General features: G+C 45.5%; 1 non-coding gene across 1 annotated transcript; it reads left to right on the top strand.

The window, feature by feature from the left end:
* The first annotated feature begins 9,834 nt into the window (after window positions 1–9,834).
* On the top strand, window positions 9,835–9,915 carry trnas-uga (transfer RNA serine (anticodon UGA)). Its single transcript has one exon. It is a non-coding gene; the product is annotated as a tRNA-Ser (tRNA).
* The last annotated feature ends 4,899 nt before the right edge of the window (window positions 9,916–14,814 follow it).

Raw genomic sequence — 14,814 nt, 5'->3', positions numbered from 1 at the left:
CACAGATGGTCAGATCCCAAACCATTGGTGTGTTGGTTGATACCCAGAGATTAGATACTTGAGTCAAGGGCATTCCTGCTCATCCAGGGAATTGAACCTACAACATTTCAGTCCTAAAGCAGCTGCACTAACCATTCAGCTATGGCTTCCCCCACTCTACTGCGTTCCCCTGATTCTACTGCATTCATGACTTGATTCAATTTGATTTTCAGAAAATAATGAAAAAATTTTGACTTTCATAGACCTATTGAGTACCACAACAGAAAAGTGGTCACTTGATCATCAAGAGATTGTTAGTTTGAATCATGCTGATGCTAGTCATCTCTAACTGAGAGCCTGGTAGAGCAAAATTGACTGCCCTTTCAGGGAAGGAGGGGTGGCATTCTCTCTCTCCTATCAATCACAAGTGACACTAACCAATAGGCATGTAATGATAGATCATATGACAATAAATCCTGAAAGAAATTTATGACAACTTGAATTGAAATAAAAAATTAATCACAGTTATTATCAGTGATTCATCTCTTAGATTTTCCTTGCTGTAATTGCATTGTTTATGTACAATAGCAGGAATGCATGTGACTTCATTGTAGGCAGAGGTAACACACATATTAAAATACTCAAAAACACATCTAAAATGTGAAAGAGCAGCTGTGTGATTGACTGTGCAAATATATTTAACAAGAAATCTGACATCTCTTTTTACAGACTGCTGAAAGATAAAGGAAAGAGAAGCAAATGGAGGAAATACAAATGTTTGTAAAAGTTTATTAATAAAAGGCCTATTTGTTATTAACTTTTTCCTTTTTAATAAAATGAATATTTTAGTTAATAAGCTATTATATTTTACTCCAACCTTTACATATGTGGGTAAATAATTATTGTTAGTTTTTAGCTCATCTGCCCATAGGACAGGTCGTTTGAGCTTATGCGATCACGCGTCGTCTGTCCATCGTCCATCCACAATTTATAAAAATCACTACTCATCCTACAGGATTGATCTGATTTCAATCAAACTCACATACAATGTTCCCCAGTTGGGTGTGCATAAAAATTATCAAGACAGTGTCATATTTACCTATTATATTTACGATTTTATGGGCGTCTGAAAATTTTGGGTAACTCGTTACACCAAACACTACTGTTCATAAACTACTGGGACATTTTCACTGAAACTCACCCAGAAGACTCTAAAAACATATTCTAACAGGATTGTTCACCAGGTGGCACCACCTGCCTTGGGCGAGGCTACAGAAGGGACATGTGCAATTTCACAAAAATTACTCCTCCTCCTACAGGAGTGATCAGATTTTGATCAAACTCATATGGAATGTTCCCCAGGTTGATATGTATAACAGTTGCCAAGACAGTGGCACCATCTATCATATTTAACATTTTATGTGCATTTGAAAATTTTGGGTGACTCGTCACAACAAACACTACTGTTCGTAAACTGCTACAATGTTTTCACTGAAACTTACCCAGAAGACTCTAAAGACATATTCCAACAAGAATTGTTCACCAGGTAGTGTCACCTGCCATGGATGCAGCTACACAGGGGTCATATGCAATTTCACAAAAATCGCTACTCCTCCCACAGAATTGATCAGATTTCAAACTCACACACAGCAACAGTGGCTGGTATGAGCTCCAGTCTCATTGAGGCTATTTTTTATATCACATAAGGAATATTTAAGTTGATAAAGAATAAGAAAATAAATGTTGTCTTTCTTTTGGAATAAAATTTCATGGGAAAATTGAATCAGAAACCCAGTATTGTGAATCGAATTGAAGAAAAAGTTAATGCTGACTAAAACAGGAAAGTGCCAGCATTAACTTTTTCAGCAGTTTGAGCTACAGTAGCTCTTCTGTTGGATTGGACCATATGGGATAGCCTTCATGCTCCATGTGAATCAATGAACCTTCGACACCCATGACCCTGTCACCGGTTCACTGGTTGTCCTTCAGATCCTTGGACCATTTCTGGTAGGTACTAACCACTGCATACCAGGAACACCCCACAAGATGTGCCATGTTGGAGATGCTCAGACCCAGTCATCTAGCCATCACAATTTCTCCCATGTCAGAGTCGCTCAGATCCTTACGCTTGCCCATTTTTCCCGCTTCCAACACATCAACTTCATGAACTGACTGTTCTCTTGCTGCCTAATATATCCTGCCCCTTGACAGGTGCCACTGTAATGAGATAATCAATGATATTCATTTCTTCACCTGTCAGTGGTTTAATGTTATGGCTGATCAGTGTATGTGATCAAGTCTTGGGGGAAATTGTGCACCACCCATTGTACTAACTGAAGAGTTTCAGAGTTTAGTATGAACTAATACAGTACCAACTAGCACCAACTACTAACTAAAAGGTGGTGTGGTGGAAAAGTGTCCCTGATGGATATACAGTCATTTGGAGCAAGCTTTTAGTTAGTATCCATCCATTATCTGTAGCTGCTTATCCTGTTCTACAGGAAAGCTGGAGCCTATATCGGTTGACAATGGGCAAGAGGCAGGGTACACCCTGGCTGACACAGAGCCAAACAGCCATTCACACCTACAGTCAATTTAGAGCCACCAATTAACCTAACCTGCATGTCTTTGGACTGTGGGGGGAAACCAGAGCACCCAGAGGAAACCCACACAGACACCGGGAGAACATGCAAACTCCACACAGAAAGGCCCTCACCGGCCACTGGGCTCAAACCCAGAACCTTCTTGCTGTGAAGCAACAGTGCTAACCACTACACCACCCCTTTCAGTTAGTAGTTGGCACTAAACATTTATTAGTTCATACTAAACTCTGAAACTCTTCAGTTAGTACAATGGTCAGGAGGACAGTAAGCTAATTTTAAGTATTTTTTTTAACCAGATGTGATATACACTGAAAAAATATTAAATGCAGAATTTCCACTTAAGTAAAATATTTAAATTCAACAAGAAGTAAACAGATACATGCTGTAATGACAGGTTTATGTTAAATGTTAAATATATTAAATAGAAATAGGTATATTTATGTACAAGCTTAATTTATCGTCATAACATGGACATTATGTCAATATGTAAAAACTCATCTCATTATCTCTAGCCACTTTATCCTTCTACAGGGTCGCAGGAGCCTATCCCAGCTGACTACGGGCGAAAGGCGGGGTACACCCTGGACAAGTCGCCAGGTCATCACAGGGCTGACACATAGACACAGACAACCATTCACACCAGTCAATTTAGAGTCACCAGTTAACCTAACCTGCATGTCTTTGGACTGTGGGGGAAACCGGAGCAAACCCACGCGGACAACATGCAAACTCCACACAGAAAGGCCCTCGCCGGCCACGGGGCTCGAACCCAGGACCTTCTTGCTGTGAGGCGACAGCGCTAACCACTACACCACCGTGCCGCCTATGTAAAAACTGCATAGTATATTTTCCTTAAGAGGAAATTCTGCCTCAAATTTAAATAACAGTGAATGATGTTTTTTCAGTGGCTTTGCTCATCAGTGTAGCTTTTTAAACAAGCTGGAAGGCAACGTCCGATCCTGAGGCACTTTTTCATTTAGCAAACCATATTGTGGATGCTTAATTAACTGATTTGCATCGACCGTCCTGTACTTTCAGACACAAACTCCTCAAACTGCATATTCATTACATCATATGCACAAAACAGGTAGGCATGAGCCTTACCTCACACTCATTTTCATAGGAGTTATCAAGTTTAGCACACACACAAAACTTGAACAAATCTGATAAGAAAGAAAGGAAAAACAACAACAACAACAACAGAGCTTCCTGTGTCTGAATGGTGATGAAGAAGCTGGAACAGAAGTGACAGGTGGACTGATGGTGTTACTCATTTACTCAAGGACAAGACCTTCCCGAATGAGCAGGTCAGGGTTTCCACCTGCTTTTCTTCTGACAAATGAATGTAAAGAGAGAGACAGCTACAGTGTCTTGCAAAAGTATTCACCCCCTTGGTGTTTTTTTTTCTGTTTTGTCGCATTACAAGCTGGAATTAAAATGGATTTTTTTTTGGGGGGGGTTGGCACTATTTCATTTATACAACATGCCTCCCACTTTAAAGGTGCACATGGTTGTTTTATTGTGACACAAACAATAATTAAGATGAAAAAAACAGAAATCTGTAGCGTGCATAGGTATTCACCCCCCAAAGTCAATACTTTGTAGAGCCACCTTTTGCTGCAGTTATAGCTGCAATTCTCTTGGGGTATGTCTCTATTAGCTTAGCACATCTAGCCACTGGGATTTTTGCCCATTCCTCAAGGCAAAACTGCTCCAACTCTTTCAAGTTAGATGGGTTGCATTGGTGTACAGCAATCCTCAAGTTATGCCAGAAATTCTCAGTTGGATTGAGGTCTGAGCTTTGATTAGGCCATTCAAAGATATTTAACTGTTTCCCTTTAAACCACTCCAGTGTAGCTTTAGCAGTATGTTTAGGGTCATTGTCCTGCTGGAACATGAACCTTCGTCCTAGTCTCAAACCTCTGGCTGACTCAAACAGGTTTTCGTCCAGAATTGCCTTGTATTTTGTGCCACCCATCTTTCCTTCAATCCTGACCAGCTTTCCTGTCCCTGCAGATGAAAAACATCCCCACAGCATGATGCTGCCACCACCATGCTTCACTGTAGGGATGGTGTTCTCAGGGTGTTGGGTTTGCACCACACATGGCATTTCCCATGATGGCCCAAAAGATCAATTTTAGTCTTATTTGACCAGAGAATCTTCTTCCATGTGTTTGGGGAGTCTGCCACATGCTGTTGGGCAAACTCCAAATGTGTTTTCTTCAGCAATGGCTTTTTTCTGGCCACTCTTCCATAAAGCCCCATTCTGTGGAGTGTATGGCTTAAAGCAGTCCTATGGACAGATACTCCCATCTCCACTGTAGATCTTTGCAGCTCCTTCAGTGTTATCTTTGGTGTCTTTGTTGCATCTCTGATTAATGCCCTCCTTGCCTGGTCTGTGAGTTTTGGTGGGCGGCCTTCTCTTGTCAGGTTTGCAGTGGTGCCAGATTCTTTCCATTTTGCTATAATGGATTTAATGGTGCTCTGTGGGATATTCAAAGTTTGGGATATTTTTTATAACCCAACCCTGATCTATACTTCTCCACAACTTTGTCTCTGACCTGTTTGGAGGCTCCTTGGTTTTCATGTTGCTTGCTTAGTAGTGTTGCAGAGTCAGGGTCCATCCAGAACAGGTTTATTTATACAGACATCATGTGACAGATCATATGACACTTTGATTGCACACAGGTGGATCTTAATCAATTAATTATGTGACATGAAATGAATTGTTTGGACCAGCTCTTATTTAGGGGTTTCATACGAAAGGGGGTGAATAACTATGCACACTCCAGATTTCCGGGGGGAGGGGTTCTTTTTTTATCATAATTATTGTTTGTGTCACAATAAAACAACAGTTTGCACCTTTAAAGCTGTAGGCATGTTGTGTAAATCAAATGGTGCTAACCCTCCAAAAATCCATTTTAATTCCAGCTTGTAATGCGACAAAACAGGACAAACACCAAGGGGGATGAATACTTTTACAAGACACTGTATTATTCCCTCCTTCATGATGGAGTTATTCTGTAATCTGCACCTGAAGGAGCCTCTCTCAGTTCAGTCATACAGTCCACAGTTCCCAACACTATAACGCAATACAACCAATTATGTAAATGACCCCAATTTATACAGCACTATGCCCCATTAGGAAAGCACACAGTCTCTCAGACTGCTGTTCCCACACACACACACACACACATACCCCAAGAGTATTATAAAGAAGACCAGGCTGAAACAGATACTCTTGAATCAGCACAAACAAATGCGAGTGGTCTTCCAGAAAAACCAGCAAAGATCAGCGAGCTCACCATGATACTGGATGTAGCAGGAGTCTGAAATGTATACTGTTGAATTTTAAAGGTTATATAATATATCACATGGGTGTGTGTGTGGCCCAAAGGGACTGTCGTATCGTCTCAGAGATCTAAGAACCCAGAGGGAGCAGCAGACAGCACCCCTGCAGTGTGTGTTCCCGTAATCAAATAGTGTTACACACTTCAAATAAGACCCAAAGACCCACTTCAGGTCAGGGGATATGATCCAAGTGGAGTAGGACACTAAAGAGAGCATGGATGTTTATTATATCAAGTTAAGAGCAGTGTTTCTGAGGTGTCTCTTCAAAATATAAATGAATAGTTGGTAATTTTTCCATGATGTCTACAGAAAATTAGTTTGCATTTTTTCCTCACCCCATTTTCATCCTGATTTGTAGCTGAATTGTCAAGTCAAGTTTATTTGTATAGCGCTTTTAACAATAAACATTGTCGCAAAGCAGCTTTACAGAATTTGAACGACTTAAAACATGAGCTAATTTTATCCCTAATCTATCCCCAATGAGCAAGCCTGTGGCGACGGTGGCAAGGAAAAACTCCCTCAGATGACATGAGGAAGAAACCTCAAGAGGAACCAGACTCAAAAGGGAACCCATCCTCATTTGGGCAACAACAGACAACATGACTATAACATTAACAGTTTTAACATGAAGACAGTTTCGTTGAAAATCTTCATTGATGGAAACTTGAGTGCAAAACTGTTCATGACAACTGCAGTCCTAAAGTTAGCAAGTCAACTGCAGTCCTCAGCCATAAAAGCATTATTATAAGAGTCCAGAGCGTCCTCCAGGTATAACTTTCAACTGTCCACATGGGGCCATCCTCCACAGGAGCAATGCGATGAGACTCCAACCAGACACAGGGCACCAGGATGGATCAAGCAGGTCTGAGGAGCAGAAGAGGTCAGCATCTCGATCCCAGGACCGACATGTAACTCAGAGGGACAGATTTTTTTTGGGGGGGGAGAAAACATAGGTTGTTAGGTATGCCCAATGTCACCTGAATAAGTGTAGGCAACAGGTGTCAATGTCTAAAAATAACACAAGTATTAAGTCTGTGTGGTAGGCTCGCAGAGACTAGAGTCCTGACATCAGGCATAATACACAACAATGGCATGTTAATATGGTTAAAAAATATCATGACCTGCTCAAGCAGGGACTCCGGCAACTGACTATTACAGCATAACTAAAAGGGGAGAGCTAGAAGGTAACACAGGCATGAGGGAGCCCCGGGACATAAAGCAGCAGCCACTACACCGTCAACAAACTCGAGTGAGCAAGCGAGTGGGGGACTGACAGCATCCATACATCCCAGTTTACCAAACCGCTCTATGTCTGAGGATCCTCCAGATCTACACCTTTACTTCATAAACACCATTAACGAAAGGCTTGACTAAACAGATATAGACTTAAACGCTGAGACTGTGTCTGATTCCCGAACACTACTTGGAAGGCTGTTCCATAACTGTGGGGCTTTGTAAGAAAAGGCTCTGCCCCCTGATGTAGCCTTCACTATACGAGGTACCAGCAGATAGCCTGCACCTTTTGATCTAAGTAGGCGTGGCGGGTCATAGAGGACCAGAAGTTCACTCAGGTACTGTGGTGCGAGACCATTTAGTGCTTTAAAGGTCAATAGTAGTATTTTATAATCAATACGAAATTTGATTGGGAGCCAATGCAGTGTGGATAAGACAGGCGTGATGTAGTCATATTTTCTAGTTCTAGTAAGGACTCTTGCTGCTGCATTTTGAACTAACTTGAGCTTGTTTATGCACTTATTGGAACATCCAGACAGTAAGGCATTACAATAATCCAACCTGGAGGTAACGAAAGCATGAACTAGTTTTTCCGCGTCATGTAGTTACATTATATTTCTTATCTTAGCAATATTTCTGAGATGAAAGAAAGCTATCCGGGTAATGTTATCAATGTGAGTTTCGAATGAAACACTGGGGTCAATAATCACTCCGAATTGTGTTTGATTTGTTCTGCGCATGCGCCTTGGTTTCATCTCATTCATTATCTCTAGTCACTTTATCCTGTTCTACAGGGTCACAGGCAAGCTGGAGCCTATCCCAGCTGACTATGGGCGAAAGGCGGGGTACACCCTGGACAAGCCACAAGGTCATCACAGGGCTGACACATAGACACAAACAACCATTCACACCTACGGTCAATTTAAGGCCAATTTATGCTGACAACGCAGTCCTCGCAGATGGCCTCGCAGATGGCGTCTGCGTAGCCCCCCACCTTCACAGACGCTCTGCGCGCACCTCCCAAAAATTGTGACCACCGCAGACAGCCTCTCAGACAGCATCGCAGACAAGAGGGCTCTGATTGGTCCACTCTACATCCGCTGTACACGCACTTCCGCTTCCCTACTTTCCCGGTTTGTTTTGTTTTCACGACCGCCATTTTTAAAAACACGAGCGAAGATGGAGCAGCACGAAGAGCGGTTGATCGAGGAAGTGAGGAAGTACGTACATCTATACGACTCCAGTTCTAGTCATTATCAGTAACCGGAGGATAAACACTCCACTAACCACACCCACCAACTACTCCTAGCGATTTCGCGACTTTGCGCCCCCTTGCATTGTGGCGGTGAATAACATTGTGCATGCCTATTACTCCCTGCTCAACGATAAATTACAACTGTCTGCGAAAACCTTGTCGCAAGAGCATGCAGAGGCCCTTAGAGGTGCCAGTTAACCTAACCTGCATATCTTTGGACTGCGGGGGAAACCAAAGCACCCGGAGGAAACCCACGCAAACAATATGCAAACTCCACACAGAAAGGCCCTCATCGGCCACGAACCCAGACCTTCTTGCTGTAAGGCGACAGCGCTAACCACTACACCACCCTCGTCTTGGTTTCATTTTTAAAAATACAATTTACACTCTATTTTTTCATTGTTTAAATGTATTTATTTCTCTACATTTTATTTCAATCCCATTTTTTCCTCTTTGTCTTTCTTTCTTATGATTGACAGTCCAAAAATATGCAATTTTACACTCACTGGTCACTTTATTAGGAACACACACTGGGTACACCTGCTCTTTTTGTGCAGTTCTCTAATCAGCCGATCCCTTGGTGCATCAAATCATGCAGATACAAATCAAGAGCTTCAGTTAATGTTCACGATGTTCAAACATCAGAATGGGAAAAATTGTGATCTCAAAGTGAAGTGTGACTTTTTTCACTGTAGCATGGGTGAGTATTTCAGACACTGCTGATCTCCTGGGTTTTTCACACACAACAGTCTCCAGAGTTTACACAGAACGGTGCGAAAAACAAAAAACACTGAGTGAGTGAGCGACAGTTCTGTGGGTGGAAAAAACAAACGCCTTGTTGATAAGAGAGGTCAGAGGAAAATGGCCAGATTGGTTCAAGCTTTTTAGCCAGGAAGGATATAGTAACTCATATAATCGCTCTTTACAGCCATGGCGAGCAGAAAAGTATCTCAGCAAGCAACAGCAGAACACACTGGGTTCCACTCCTGCAGCCAAGGATCTTAGAATCAAGAACAAGTTCTTATTAAAGTGGTCAATGATGGTGTATCATTCTTCATTTAGTATCCTGAGGCTTCATGAATCTCAGCACACAATAATAAATGAATAAATGCAAAATAAGAGGATGTGCTGGATCAAGTGCTGTTTTATCAGCTAAAACAGTAGTATAGTAGCTAATCAGAGAATGTGATTGTTCATATCCAGTGAATGTGGATAGAATAATATGCTATATTTTGATGCAATTTGTGAATTGGATGCTAATTTGTTGTTTGGTGTGGTGTTTTGATTATTCCTTGGAGATGCAAAAAAGATGATTATCAGGTTTCAGCTCGTGAGCTTTACATTCCTTTTCTCATTCCAGCAATGTCATATATGTCATATACCATGAGTGCAAAGCTCAACATAATGCCTATGGCTGCAATGGCCGAGAGGTTAAGGCGTTGGACTTGAAATCCAATGGGGTTTCCCACGCAGGTTCGAATCCTGCTTGCAGTGTGACAATATTAGGTTTCAAGGCCTTGTTCTTCAGTCTCCTGGTGATTACTTTAGGGTGAGAGAAGCAGCTTTGGGACCAAAATGTGTCCAGTTTGGTTCCCTGGACCAGCAAGGAAATGTGTGAGTAGAGGTTGTGAAGGAACAGCACTTTCTCATCACTCCATGACTGAAGTACTTTTGAGCAAGACACCTAACCCACAACAGCTCTGGGTGTGTTCACTGCTTCAGATGGGTTAAATTCAGAGAAAGAATTTCACTATGCTCTAATATATCTCATTTCATTATCTCTAGCCGCGTTATCCTGTTCTACAGGGTCGCAGGCAAGCTGGAGCCTATCCCAGCTGACTACGGGCGAAAGGCGGGGTACACCCTGGACAAGTCACCAGGTCATCACAGGGCTGACACATAGACACAGACAACCTTTCACATTCACACCTATGGTCAATTTAGAGTCACCCGTTAACCTAACCTGCATGTCTTTGGACTGTGGGGGAAACCGGAGCACCCGGAGGAAACCCACGCGGACACGGGGAGAACATGCAAACTCCGCACAGAAAGGCCCTCGCTGGCCCTGGGGCTCGAACCCAGGACCTTCTTGCTGTGAGGCGACAGCGCTAACCACTACACCACCGTGCCGCCCACAAATATTATCATTCATATAAATTATTTTTCTGTGTATTAATAATAAATCCAGAATAGAGTTAGTGGAGCAAACACTTCTGGAGTCCCAGAATGCAATGCAGCGATGCAACACAAGCATACATATGAGGAGGTGAGAAGACTGGACAGACTAAAGGACTAAAGTGCTGCTGCAGTGCTCACTGCAGGCAGACTGTAAATAATTAGTGCACAACAACTCAACTGCTCTGTAGGTAATGTTAAGACATTGACACGGCAGGGTATGAATAGAGAAAATGAATCAGGCATTAGCACAGAACAGGTGAACACAATCAGGTAACAAGCCAGTGACAGGGTGGGGGCGGAGACAAGACGAGAACAGAAATCAAAACATGAGTGCATGGATGTTTGTCACCATGGGAACCCTAACATGGTAGCTTTGAACAATTAACAGCTGATTCAGATTTTGCCCCGATCATAACCTCAATAATCAACACCTGTCTTACCACTGATACTGTGAGGTGGCCTAGTGTTTAATGTGTCCCCTCTTGACCGGGAGATCATACCAAAGACCATCATAAAAATGATACCTACTACCATCTGGCAAGGCACACTGCAATACAAATGCAAGTGGGAAAGTCAAACTCTTGTGGTTACCAATGGACCACCCCCCACTGTAACCCTAGCTGTATTGAGGTATTTCACCTGACGTCACAGGGTCACGTGACGCCCCGGTGTCCACCATTTTGGACGGCAAGCTAGCTAATGTCAACAACAGTAGCTGGTATGTTACTGTAGCAATGTTTACGTTCAGTCATTTGGATGACTGTTAAAACCTTTCAGTCTCAAGTTTTTCCTTTACTGGATTTACTAGTTTACTGAGCCAGCCGGCCCCGGAGCGCTAGCTAGCTAGCCAGCCAGCCAGCCGGCCCCGGAGCGCTAGCTAGCCGGCCAGCCAGCCGGCCCCGGAGCGCTAGCTAGCCAGCCAGTCGGCCCCGGAGCGCTAGCTAGCCAGCCAGCCGGCCCCGGAGCGCTAGCTAGCCAGCCAGCCAGCCAGCCGGCCCCGGAGCACTAGCTAGTTAGCCAGCCAGCCGGCCGGCTCCAGAGCGCTAGCCAGCCAGCCAGCCGGCTCCGGAGCGCTAGCCAGCCATCCAGCCGGCCCCGGAGCGCTAGCCAGCCAGCCGGCTCCGGAGCGCTAGCCAGCCAGCCAGCCGGCCCCGGAGCGCTAGCCAGCCAGCCAGCCGGCCCCGGAGCGCTAGCCAGCCAGCCAGCCGGCCCCGGAGCGCTAGCTAGCTAGCCAGCCAGCCAGCCGGCCCCGGAGCGCTAGCTAGCTAGCCAGCCAGCCAGCCGGCCCCGGAGCGCTAGCTAGCTAGCCAGCCAGCCAGCCGGCTCCGGAGCGTTAGCCATCCAGCCGGCCCCGGAGCGCTAGCTAGCTAGCCAGCCGGCTCCGGAGCGCTAGCTAGCTAGCCAGCCATCCAGCCGGCTCCGGAGCGCTAGCCAGCTAGCCATCCAGCCGGCTCCGGAGCGCTAGCCAGCCATCCAGCCGGCTCCGGAGCGCTAGCCAGCCATCCAGCCGGCTCCGGAGCGCTAGCCAGCCATCCAGCTGGCTCCGGAGCGCTAGCCAGCCATCCAGCCGGCTCCGGAGCGCTAGCCAGCCATCCAGCCGGCTCCGGAGCGCTAGCCAGCCATCCAGCCGGCTCCGGAGCGCTAGCCAGCCATCCAGCCGGCTCCGGAGCGCTAGCCAGCTAGCCATCCAGCCGGCTCCGGAGCGCTAGCCAGCCATCCAGCCGGCTCCGGAGCGCTAGCCAGCCATCCAGCCGGCTCCGGAGCGCTAGCCAGCCATCCAGCCGGCTCCGGAGCGCTAGCCAGCCATCCAGCCGGCTCCGGAGCGCTAGCCAGCCATCCAGCCGGCTCCGGAGCGCTAGCCAGCCAGCCAGCCGGCTCCGGAGCGCTAGCCAGCCATCCAGCCGGCTCCGGAGCGCTAGCCAGCCAGCCAGCCGGCTCCGGAGCGCTAGCTAGCCATCCAGTCGGCTCCGGAGCGCTAGCCAGCCAGCCAGCTGGCTCCGGAGCGCTAGCCAGCCAGCCAGCTGGCTCCGGAGCGCTAGCCAGCCAGCCAGCCGGCTCCAGAGCGCTAGCTAGCCAGCCAGCCAGCCCACCCCGGAGCGCGCTCAGTAAACTAGTAAATACAGTAAAGGAAAAACTTATAACGGGCCATGTCTCAACAGACTAAGAAGTTATGTCAATGACATTTAATAACATTTTGTTTATCCTGAGGACCGAAAGTAAATGAAAATGTGAACAAACGTTAGCTGTCAGTGAACAATCCTGGTGGAAGCAGGTAAACGTCGTTCTCTAAGCCTGCTAACCTCAATTTTTGCAAATACCTCTCCCTCTGCTCGCCCTGTAAATGCCCTACGTCGCTGGATAGTGAAGGTGTTTTCTGCATCTCGCTCCTTTTTCTTTTATGTTTTTCGTTTGTCGCCTTCCTCGCATTCAAACTGATTCGAGCCGTGCCGTCCAAAATGGCAGTGTCACATGACTTGGTCACGTGAGTGAAATACCTCAATAGATGAGAGGCTAAGGGCTATTGAAATGGAGATCAGTGCTGCACCCATATGTCTTAAAGAGCTGGTTAGTACTGGGACAGGAGACTGCCTGGGAAGACCAGGTTCTGGCATGAGGGGACCTTTTATCTTACCACTGGTATCCTCCTCCCTTCATTAAAAACCACTATTGTCAGACCAATGCTGAAGAAACCTGGGCTGAATCCTGATGATTCAACAACTATTGACCCATCTCAAATCTGCCATTTATATCTAAGGTTCTTGAGAGGATAGTGGCATCTCAACTCCAGGACCACTTGAAGGACAATGACCTCTTTGAGCCATTTCAATCTGGTTTTCATCCTAAACACAGCACAGAAACTACCTTTGTCAACCAATGACCTCCTCTGCATGGCTGATGCTGGACTTCTTTCCATATTTATCCTCCTGGACCTCAGTGCAGCCTTCGACACCATCTCTCATCAGCTTCTTCTGGAGCGTCAAGCCAGCATTAGAGTCTATAGCATTGTTCATCAGTGGTTCACTTCCCACCTCTCTGACAGGACACAGTTCGTACAAATAATGAGCTGTACATCAGAGAGCTCTCCTGTTGCAAAGGGGGTTCCTCAGGGCTCCATTCTAGGGCCTCTGCTATTTATCATCTACCTCTTTCCACTTGGCATTATCCTTAGACAACATGGTGTTCAGTTTCACTGCTATGCTAATGACACCCAGCTTTACATGTCCACCAAACACACAGCTTCTCTTCCTCCTGCTGTAATCATTGCTTGTCTCCATGACATCAATTTGTGGATGACAGTGAACTACTTAAAGCTAAATAGCACTCAGACTGAATTACTAGTTTTGGGTTCAAAATCAGCTCTTGCAAAAGTAGACACATTCACCCTCTCCATAGATGGCTGCACCCTACCTTGCTCCACTCATTATACCAAGAGCCTGGGTGTAATATTAGACTGTATGCTGTCCTTCAAGGCACACATTAATAACATGTCTCACAGTGCTTTTTTTCATCGACGGAACATCGCAAGACTACACCCAACCCTCACTCTGCAGAGTGCAGGAGTCCTGGTCGATGCTTGTGTTACATTTTGCATTGACTATTGCAACTCTATCTTGTCTGGCATCCCAAATAAGCTACTCCACCGGCTCTGATTAATCCAAAACTCTGCAGCTAGGATCATCCGTCCATCCATTATCTGTAACCGCTTATCCTGTGCAGGGTCATGGGCAAGCTGGAGCCTATCCCAGCTGACTATGGGCAAGAGGTGGGGTACACCCTGGACAAGTCGCCAGGTCATCGCAGGGCTGACACATAAAGACAAAACCATTCACACTCACGGTCAATTTAGAGCCACCAATTAACCTAACCTGCATGTCTTTGGACTGTGGAGGAAACCCACACAGAGACAGGGAGAACATGCAAACTCCACACAAAAAGGCCCCTGTCAGCCACAGGGCTCAAACCCAGAACCTTCTTTCTGTGAGGCGACAGTACTAACCTCTACACCACCATCCAATTTCAACTCCTGCTCCTAGCTTATAAGGCTTTACATAACCATGCTCCCACTTATCTCAGTGATCTCCTTGAGAACTACACTCCTGCCCGTTCATTGCAATCCTCCTCAGCAGGTTTACTAAGAATACCAAGCATGAACCTCAACACTGTGGGAGAAGGAGCATTCTCCTAAGCTCTGGAATTCACTTCCCCTTTACATCA

This window comes from Neoarius graeffei, chromosome 5 (assembly GCF_027579695.1).
Source record: "Neoarius graeffei isolate fNeoGra1 chromosome 5, fNeoGra1.pri, whole genome shotgun sequence".
Classification (NCBI taxonomy): domain Eukaryota; kingdom Metazoa; phylum Chordata; class Actinopteri; order Siluriformes; family Ariidae; genus Neoarius; species Neoarius graeffei.
Note: the sequence above shows the minus strand (reverse complement) of the source record. Positions and strands in the feature narration are given on the sequence as shown.